This window comes from Lactuca saligna, chromosome 3 (genome assembly GCF_052625555.1).
Source record: "Lactuca saligna cultivar CGN05327 chromosome 3, ASM5262555v1, whole genome shotgun sequence".
NCBI lineage: Eukaryota > Viridiplantae > Streptophyta > Magnoliopsida > Asterales > Asteraceae > Lactuca > Lactuca saligna.
Genome location: NC_136419.1, coordinates 30,330,849 through 30,341,240, shown reverse-complemented (window position 1 = coordinate 30,341,240; position 10,392 = coordinate 30,330,849).

Genomic DNA, 10,392 nt, shown 5'->3' with positions numbered 1-10,392 from the left:
CATTAGGCATTTCATTCATCATCAAATATATGGGTTTCTTCAAAAATTTCGAGTTGTATTATGGAAGTCAATGGATGCATCAACCTATCGTCAAAATCTGAACATTGTATCTTTTGATTTCTGGGTATAAATACCCATAAATTATGATTATGGAAGTATTGTTTGTAGCAGACTCTGGTTTGGAAGCTATCCTTGGTTAATGGGAGTTTGAATGTTAGAGCGGTGTTGTTTGGTTGTTCAGGTGTGGCTTTGGATCTTCTCGGAATCCAATTTTGGCATGTCATATCGACAGGGTTGGTTTTTGGATTGATCCGACCAGGGTTTTAGTAGCATTTATAATAACTTTGGAAGTTTTATCGAGCTAGTTGTGTAATTGTGGAATGTGTTCAGTTTGAGTCGAGGGGTAGGCTCTTGTTTTAGTTACTTATGATGATGTTTCTATTAATGATTGAGGTTCATCCTTTCTTTAGATCTACTGGTACTTCACCCTTTGGGTAAGCTTGTGAGGAAAAGGAATGAAGTAGATCCGGGGTTGGGTATAGGTTATCTTAAGGGTGTGTATCATGGTAAGTTCATTATATATTATTTTGATGGGTGTATGCGGACTGAATATGTTGGCATGAGAACACTTGGCTTGAGTTATTGGCATGGTTATTATTGATGGATTTTGAGCATATCTACATTCCTATGTGATCATGCTACCCTAATTGCTTTGGATCTATGTTTGTCACTAATTAAACATACAAATAGATCACCAAAGCAATAACCCTAGATCTAGCATACAATATTCGAAATTTATATGAAACTAGGGTTAGAATATTACCTCACTTCTTATGTAGCAATAACAAGAACAGTCCTTGAAGATCATTGATCGTTGAAAGCTTAGTGGCCCAAGTGTTACACCTACAATGGAGTCATAAACACACAATGCAAAGGATGAGTTGGAGAGACAAGGAAATCGGCAAGGCTAGGGTTTCTTATGCATAGGGCTGAATTTCTCATGTATAAGGGTTATTAAATAGTTGTGGCTTCTAGGGTTTTTAGGTGGAAACCCTAATACCTTTCTTAGACACCAAGTAGCCCATGGACACTCCTTTTAGAATCCCTTGGACGAAATCTATAGGGCCTAGCTATAGGATTCCATCCACTCCAAATTAAGGAGTCTAATAGCCCAGTTCTACAACTATCAATGATTTGCAAAACAACCACTTCATTATTAATTAGTTCTTTCAATCCCAAAATTATTATCAAATTAATTTCTGATTAATTACTAATTAACATTATTATTTCCAAATAATATATTAATAAAATCATTTTGAGTACCAACTTATTATTTCAAATAATAAATCTTACTCTCTCTCCACTAGTCCTCCTGTCAAGTTGCATGAGTGAAGGCAACCCAAAAGGACGATGCTCCAATAAAATCAAGTACATGCCAATTATAGTTATGGGCTTAGACACTTAATCCAACAATTTCCCACTTGGATAAGTCTAATAACTATGATTGCAAGTATGACTTCAAAATTTTACTTGCAATCATAGCTTTCAAAATCCGTTGTTGAACTATGATCTAATCAATGATGCATCCTTTAGATAAGTGATCAAATATTCCACCATTCTACTAGATATTGTATGGACATGATACATGGATTATAATCATTCTCTGTGTCCAAGGTTTGTTTCTCGATTTCCAATTTATGACGACTGACTAACTGAACAAATCAAATCAGTCCAGCCTTAGCCAAGCGTTTAGGGGTCATCGCTAAATCATCGAGGGGCCCACATATATCACTTTTATCCCATTTAGGGTGAAAGGAACGGATAAGCTTCAACTCATATGTTTGTACTATTTACTCATCAAATCACACATAACAATACATTTTATAACATCAAGTTATCCAATGCGCAACTGCTTGTAAACAACAACTCATATGGCTCCGTTTCAACAATATAAGATACTATCATCTCAAAATTACTTGTGAAAAAATCCATGAAGTAATTCTTGAGCATAGGTTTATCCAATACTCAAATTCTTATTTTAGGAGTACTCATGAACACTGCAACAAACATTTGCTATGTCTAAGAACTTAGACAATCTACATTCGGATTCATGACAGTCTTAATTCACTACTTACTTCCAAAAGTATGATTGATTGTGGGTGTTTGAATAACCTAGTTATTCGGGAAGTAAAACATGTGAAGTGAAGCACAAGAATAATCTAATTAACTATGGTCTCAAAACTGTTGAATACAAATAAAATACTTATTATTTAATCACCATATTTATTAGACCTTACTCATTGTATAAAGTTTCGATCAATCAACTTAATACTTGAATTAAAACATTAGTCATGTCATACACAAAACACACACACACACACTATGTTTATCTATGGTCATTTCTTTGTGAAACAGATCAATTGAACACATTTTTAATGATTCTCATTTCACAACTCCAAATCGTTATCATAAGTGTAAGAATACCAAATTCTTACCACTACTAGAATCTGTTAGAGTCTAAACTTACATGTAATGATCATTTTGTAATGTCAAGGCACCAAATTCATAGAGACTTTGCCAGTGATATTACAAAGCATTCCATTGAATAGTGGTTACAAAAACAATTCCATGGAAATGAAGTCTCACACTCAAATTACATTCCTTTTCTAACTCACATGTAGATTTCAATAATCAACTCTTACTATGGAAACATTTCCACATTCCCATATGCCTATCAATTCTGAACAAGAGTTACCTCTATCCATGTGAATTCGTCATTTCCAACCACTAAAATAAAGACGAGTTTAATGAAAAATCCAAACTCATATTGACTGAACTTGCTTAATCATAATTTATTGCCATCCGATAGCACAAGGGCCTACCAGTGCTTCCAAGTTATTGAGCAGCTCACCCATACAGATGAATGAACTTTTACTGATTAGGCTGCTTTTCCTTATGAAATCAAATGAGAACTTATATAACTCACATGCATAGTCAACTTAACTAGAATGGGCACATAAACAAGAATATATCAACACGATAGGTTATCAACCTTAGGTCGTATGCTAGTGATTACTAAAAGGTTTATTCTCGATTGTCTCGTGAAACTTTTCAAGATCAACAAGACTCCCATTGACTTCTTGACATAAGTGATTCTCTATCAAGGAACATTCCTTGACAAACAAATAATCAAGAGTTAGTGCATGATCTTATCAAGAAAACACTTCATATAATTAGTCTTTGTTTTAACCAAAACATCACAACTACCAATTTCAAATGTGCTAGAGCAAGAAAACATTTATACTCCACATTTCATGAGGTGTTATAAACTTACTTAGAACATGTTACTCAAGGTACAACTTGGAGTAACTAGAGTATGACTCTAAAACTTGATTTTAGAACAAAGTATGACTCATCTTCTTGATTTAACCATTTCAATAGTCCCCGATTCCTCTTGTTAGTCACATAAGTTCACTAAGGTGTCCTCAGAGGATCAATTGTGACATGGTTCCATAACCATTAGGATGATCATAAAATACACGATACCAAAATAATCTCATTTCCTTTCAAATTAGAGAAACATTTATCTTTCTTCCCAATGGATTCTTCTTATTTTTTCTGCTATACTTTGAAACTTTTTAGGGTATCATAATTATACTTAATCTTATAAGCATAACCATATTTACTGAACCAACAATAAATCATGACGAATAGACTTAATCGTCCTTTGTGGTGGATCTGACCAGTCCACATCAATGTGTACTAGATCCTTCACTTGACTCATATATACATGTGATCAAGGAATTAGTCCTAATTTACCAAAGATCAAGATACTCATACATCACACAATCCAAATTGCATGACTCCAAGTTTCTGTCCAACTAAAACTTGGGCGATGAGAATCCTTCCTCTTTTGGAAAGTTATGACACTGCCACAAGTGATATAAGTAAGAATCAAATCCATTTTTCAACATTTCTAACAATAGAAATATAAACACCAATTTTCATAAATGTCATTTCAAGGAAATGTAAAATAAGATAAAATCAAAATTTTATTTTATGGATAAAATGAGGAAAACTTGTCCTTACAATGATAGTAAAAATGAACACTATGTTTCGAAATATTCCTAACCAAACTATCATAACTCCTAAACAGCAGCTCCAAAATCTGACCATCGAACCATGCAATCAAAATCTACTTTTTCACGATCAGATTCAACTTACTTTTCTTTTAAACTTCCTTCTTTCTCTTCGATCCAACAAAACATCAAAATGTGATCAACACATCATGTAACAAGAATCTATAAATAGGAACTTAATAGAGTGAGATAGTGGATGCACCTGAAGTACAATCATATAATTTGACTTTACTGTCTCTTATATCTCTTAAGTAGTCTGGGCAACTTCGCTTCCAATGTCCCTTTAGTTGGCAGTAGAAACAGATAGATTCTTTAGCATCAACACATGTAACTATCTAAGAACTTGCCTTTCTCTTACGTTCAAACTTTTTCACTTTGGTCGATTTCTCTCCCTTAGGAGCAGAAACTATGTGTGGACTATCATGGTTGTCATCACCAACTTCCATATAACTTTGGGAAATCGATCCTCCAAACAAATTTGCTTGACCAGTGTACCAAAGCATTTTTGCTTCAGCAGGAATTAGCAAATATGTCATATCAATTAGGGTCATGTCGTTTTCAGACATATAGTAGTCCTTAACAAACTGACTGTACGACTTAGGAAACGAGTGAAGAACCAAGTCAACAACCAACTCCCTTGGGAAAATGACACCCAACATTTCCAATCTGTAAATGTGAAACTTCATCTTGAGGACGTCTGCACACACAGACTTTCTATCTCGGTGTTTACACGCCAATAGGGCTTGAGTAACCTTGAACTTTTCAAGCTGACAAAATTATAGGTCAGGGAGAATTACTGGAGGAGGTGGAGGAAGAGAAGAATGATTTTTAGTTCCACCAATGCACGAAGAAGGCAATGATCTTTCACCTTGGTCTGCATGTGGAAGATCATCTTCAGAGGGAAAGCTTTTTCCAAAAGGATGAGGAAGACCATAGTTGTTTGAACCAGACATTTACAAAAAGGAGAAATTTCAAGTGAGTTGATTTAATCCTTAATATAGCACCCAAATGAAATATTAAGGCTAGGACCCAACACAATAATTTACAATTCGGAAGAGGGATGTCATAATCCAAATGCAAATTATTTGAAGGTAGATAAATGACGATTTACCAATTCCACCACGAAAACGAAATTTTAACGAATTAGGTTTTAAATGAAATTCCTATATCTTTTTTAGATTCATTGGACTTTTCAATGGCATGTTTAGTCTCGATTATGTCCTTCAAGTTTGTGACTGGGATATCGAGGATCACAAACAAGGTGTGAATAACCATGCAAATTAGTTTGGTACTCTCGATGTCATTTATCATCTAATCAATGTGCTGGTTAACCACACACGCTCCATAGATCAATGATAACTTATGAGAAACCCATTGCCTACAATATCAGTCTCACATTAGTGTGTCGGTTAACCACACACGCTCCACTAACAACCAATAAGGTGCAATTTGCAATTTCATGGGTTAGCATCAAATTCACATTTTCCTAAAGTAACTAAGATTGAGAATTTATAAAAAGGTTTACTTACTTTGTATATTCATTATACTTATTAATTTGATTTAACATCCTATCAAATGCATTTGGCTAACAACCCTTCACTAGTCAAGGGTGCAGTGGGTAGGAGTGGATACCCAATGGCAGTCATTTTACTGGCCGCTTCCTTAAACACCCCTTATAGGCTAGCTTCATGAATGATACATACTAAAGGTAAGACTGACTTTTCTTATATATATATATATATATATATATATATATATATATATATATATATATATATATATATATATATATATATATATTAAACTTTTAATTTTATATAGTATAAGAGTGTATTTTAAACTTTTTAAAATACTAAGGTTTAATCTTTTAATAAATTAAACTTTTAATTTAGTTAAATTTAAACCATATAATGGATTTATCAATTCCCTTTTAATTAACCACTTAATCAATTTTAGTAAAATCCATAAGGGTGTATTTTTAAACTATTCAAAAATATCAAGGTTTTAAAATTTAAGATTTCAAAATTAAAACTATTTAATTAAATTTTAAATTATGAAACCAAATGATGTATTTTAAGACTTTTCAAAATACTAGGTTAAATTTAAATTATGAAAATAATCTTATCATTATCCAAAAATTCAACCAAATCTTTCAGTTTTGGTAAGGATATCATGTTATCTTTAAGAAAATTCGATTTTAGGCTTTAAAAAACGGATTATGGCAATTATCCTAATCAAAACATGATATGAAAATTTGAAAAAAAATAATAGGAAACTGACAAGTCAACTCGTCGAGTTCACCCAACTTGTCGAGTTCATACTTGAACTCATCGAGTTCACCCTCCAGATAGCAAAAATCAATTTTCTTGTTCTTTTGACAGTTCACTCTTGCATCAATTCAATTGGAAAACATCCTAGCTCTGATACCACTGATGGGTTTTGAGCATATCTACATTCTTATGTGATCATGCAACCCTAATTGCTTTGGATCTAAGTTTTTCACTAATTAAACATGAAAATAGAACACCAAAGCAATAACCCTAGATCTAGCATAAAATATTCAAATTTTATATGAAATCAGGGTTAAAATATTTCCTCACTTGTCATGTAGCAATAACAAGATCAATCCTTGAATATCCTTGACCTTTGAAAACTTAGTACCCCAAGTGTTGCGCCTCTAATGGAGTCACAAACACCCAATGCAAATGATGAGTTGGAGAGACAAGGAAATCGGCTAGGCTAGGGTTTCTTAAGCATACAACTGAATTTCTCATGTATAGGGGTTCTTAAATAGTTGTGGCTACTAGGGTTTTCAGGTCGAAACCCTAATACCTTGCTTAGGCACCAAGCAGCCCGTGAACACTCCTTTTAGAAGCCATTGGATGAAGTCTATAGGAACTCCCTATAGGATTTCATCCACTCCTAATTAAGGAGTCCAATAGCCTAGTTCTGCAACTATCAATGATTTGCAAAACGACCCTTTCATTATTAATCAGTTCCTTCAATCCCAAAATTAATATCAAATTAATTTTTGATTAATTACAAATTAATAATATGATTTCAAAATAATATATTAATATTATAATATACTGATAAAATCATTTTGAGTACGAATTTATTATCTCATATAATAAATCCTACTCTCTCTCCACTAGTCGTCCTGTCAAGTTGCATGAGTGAAGGTAACCCAAAAGGATAATGCTCTAATCAAATCAAGTACATACCAATTATAGCTATAGGATTACACACCTAATCCAACAATTATTTGGGTAATAACTCTTGAATTGGAACAAGAGTGCAACCTCCCAGCTCATTCTCTAGTTGTGTGCAACCATATTGTCGACTAGTTTTGTGTAGGTAGCAGCTTGTGCTGTAAAGAAATTGTGCATGATAAAAGGGTATGGTCCGTGTTAAGTTTGGTTAGTGTTAAGAAGGATGTTGATTGGATTCCTAAAAGTTGGTGGGTTAATGGTTATGTATATTTAGGCCTCTGAGTTGTTGGTTGTGAGTCTTGAGGCTAGTGATGGAATGACGATAAGATCAGTGTAGTACTGTGATGTTATCGTTATAGTGGTTAGAAGGTGTCACGATGTATCGTGAACCAGTAGTTGTAGGATTCATATGGGTGGGACCTAGTAGTAATTTGATTGAGACTCTTAGGTCTTGTAGCATTATTCTTATTCCCATGGTTAGCTGTCAATGCATTTTTAGGAGTCAGGAGACTTGGTGACCAACTAGTTTGGATCATGTAGACAATAAAAGTTTGTTGGGGTATTAGTTGTGGATCAGAACTCTTTTGATGAGTGGTTGCATTTGTTGGTCTCTACTTACTTATGAATTATTATTAGGAAGTGGGATTACCAAACATGGGTTTAGGATCTGAAACTTACGTCATGAGGATGGTAGATAATGTCTCAAATGAATTATCAAGTGGTTTTACACCTAAGTTCATGTGTATTTAGGATGCAACGTGGGAGTCTTGGATGGACCATCATTATGCCCTTAGGAGCAACAGGTTGGTGATGAATTTTCAGAAAGTCAAGTGTGTGTCCCATGTGGGATTAGTTGAAATTCGTGATCGGTATGTTTTGACTTTGCATTCTGCATGGTTTGGTGGTATTACTAGTCAGGGACTAGAGATAGGTACGACGAATGGATGCTCATCAATTTTAGGGTATGGTTTCTGAAGTTTAGACTGATGGGTCCTGGTTTTGGGATCTTACTAATGAAGTTAGTTAAAGTTTCAATTTTGAAAGTTCCAAGTTTGAGTGGTTCCCACTGGAAGTTTGGTCTTACAGTTGGAAAGAAAAAGATAGTGGTTGCGGTTGAGTATTTTCAAGAATATTGGGTTGTTTGTTGGCAACTATGGGTGTTTGAGTGATCTCTCGAGTTTTCTGTATATATGCTTTGATTTTGAAGTGGTTAGAGGGAGCTTATGGAATATGTTGGCATTGTTTTTAGATATTCTAACCAAAGCGGGTTTCGAAGACGAAATCCATTTTAAGTGGGGGAGAGTTGTAACATCTTGTTTTGAGAAGTTTCTTATTTCAGGATTGTGGGTAATAAATGGATCAAGCAAAGTCCTTAGGCTTCAAGGGAATAGGGTTTATACCTTATTGGATGTTGATAATATTGGTTAGGTTATCTATACCTTGGTTTGTTTTTTGGATCTAAGGGATAAAATAGGAAAATTTATATGTTAGGCTTCTTGTATGGATTATGGTTTTTAGTTTGACATGTCTTAAACCAAAATTAATTAGATAGAAGTGTGGGGCTCATTAATACCTTTTGTGGATATAAAAATCATCGAAAATGGAGTTAAAATGGAGAATTTATGGTTGTTTGAAGTTGAGGTGGTTTTGGGTGAAAGTTATGGTCACGGTGTGGGGATCAGAGCCTATGGCGTGGGTATCAGTCAGGCCGAAGCCCATGATTTTTAGGGTTTTCAACGTATTTAAGCTTAATGTTCCACATTTTTGGCCATTTTATCAGCCTCCATCATCTCTAGAACCTCTTGGGAGAAACCTTAGTGTTAGGTCATAAATTGTGGTTTATACTTTGCTTTTCATAGATATTATAGTTCTCGGTCTAGGACCGAAAACACCATATTTTCGTGGTGTTTGTACCGAAATCTCATGTGATTTCCATTGGCCTTTAGTGATTTCAGTTGGATTTATGGGTTGGGCCTTTGTTATTAGGTCTAGGTATATATAGTGTGATTTTAGTCTTGTAAAGAGTGAGAGACGTTTTTGGTGTGATTCTACAAGTCAAGAACATGTTCTAGAGAGAAACAAGATAGAACCAAAGTGTAATCAGAATCTTATGTACCAGACTATCATCAATATAGTGTGCATTGAAGATTCATCTTGTGTTCTTTATTCTATATCACGTTTTGTATTAATCGCTAGATTGGGATTTCACACATATTCTAGTGAATCTGATTGATACGTCATGATTTGAGATTTTTACAACTGGTATCAGAGCTAAGGATTGGTATAAATCGAGTTATTGCAAAATATTAAGAGTTTTTCTTGGAGCTTCTTTGTGTTTTTGATTTATTTTTGACAAAGTTTTTTTTTTCCATTTTTCTTAGTGTTTCTCATTATTTGAGGGGGTTTGATCGAATTTGGGAACAAATAATTGAAATTTTCGTGTTTTTGGCAAGTTTTGGGGGCATTGGGACAAAATTTTACGAGATCTCGATGGCAGCTTTGGTCTTCGGTCAAACCCTAGGAGATGTCAGCGGCCAACACCGATTTCGGTCATTATTTTAGGGTTTGTGCGATCTTGGTCTCGTTCTTTGTTAGCAACCTTGTTCTTGGTCCGTAGCCTCGCGGTTCTCGGTGCGAAGGTTCTTGGTTAGGTAAATTTTAGACTTCTCGGCCTTGCTTCTCGGTTAGACTTCTCAGTATTCAAGCTTCTCGATCAAGTAGATTCCGGTTTAGCATTCTCGGTCAACCTCGCCTTCTCGGTGAAGTGTCTTTGGTCCGAGACTTCGGCCTCGCATATTCGGTTGTATTTTTGGATATTCAAGTTTTCAGTCAAGAGGCCTCGCATTCTTGGTCTAAAACTTAGTTTTCAGTCCAAAAGTCACGTTTTCGATCAAATAACCTCGTTTTCGGTACTAAAGCATCGTATTCGATCAAAGCCACGTATTCGGTCAAATACTCTCATTTTTTGGTGTTGAAACTTCATTCTCGGTCTAGAAACTTTTGTTCTCAGTCAAGGTTATTCTTTGGAAAAAAAAAGTTTG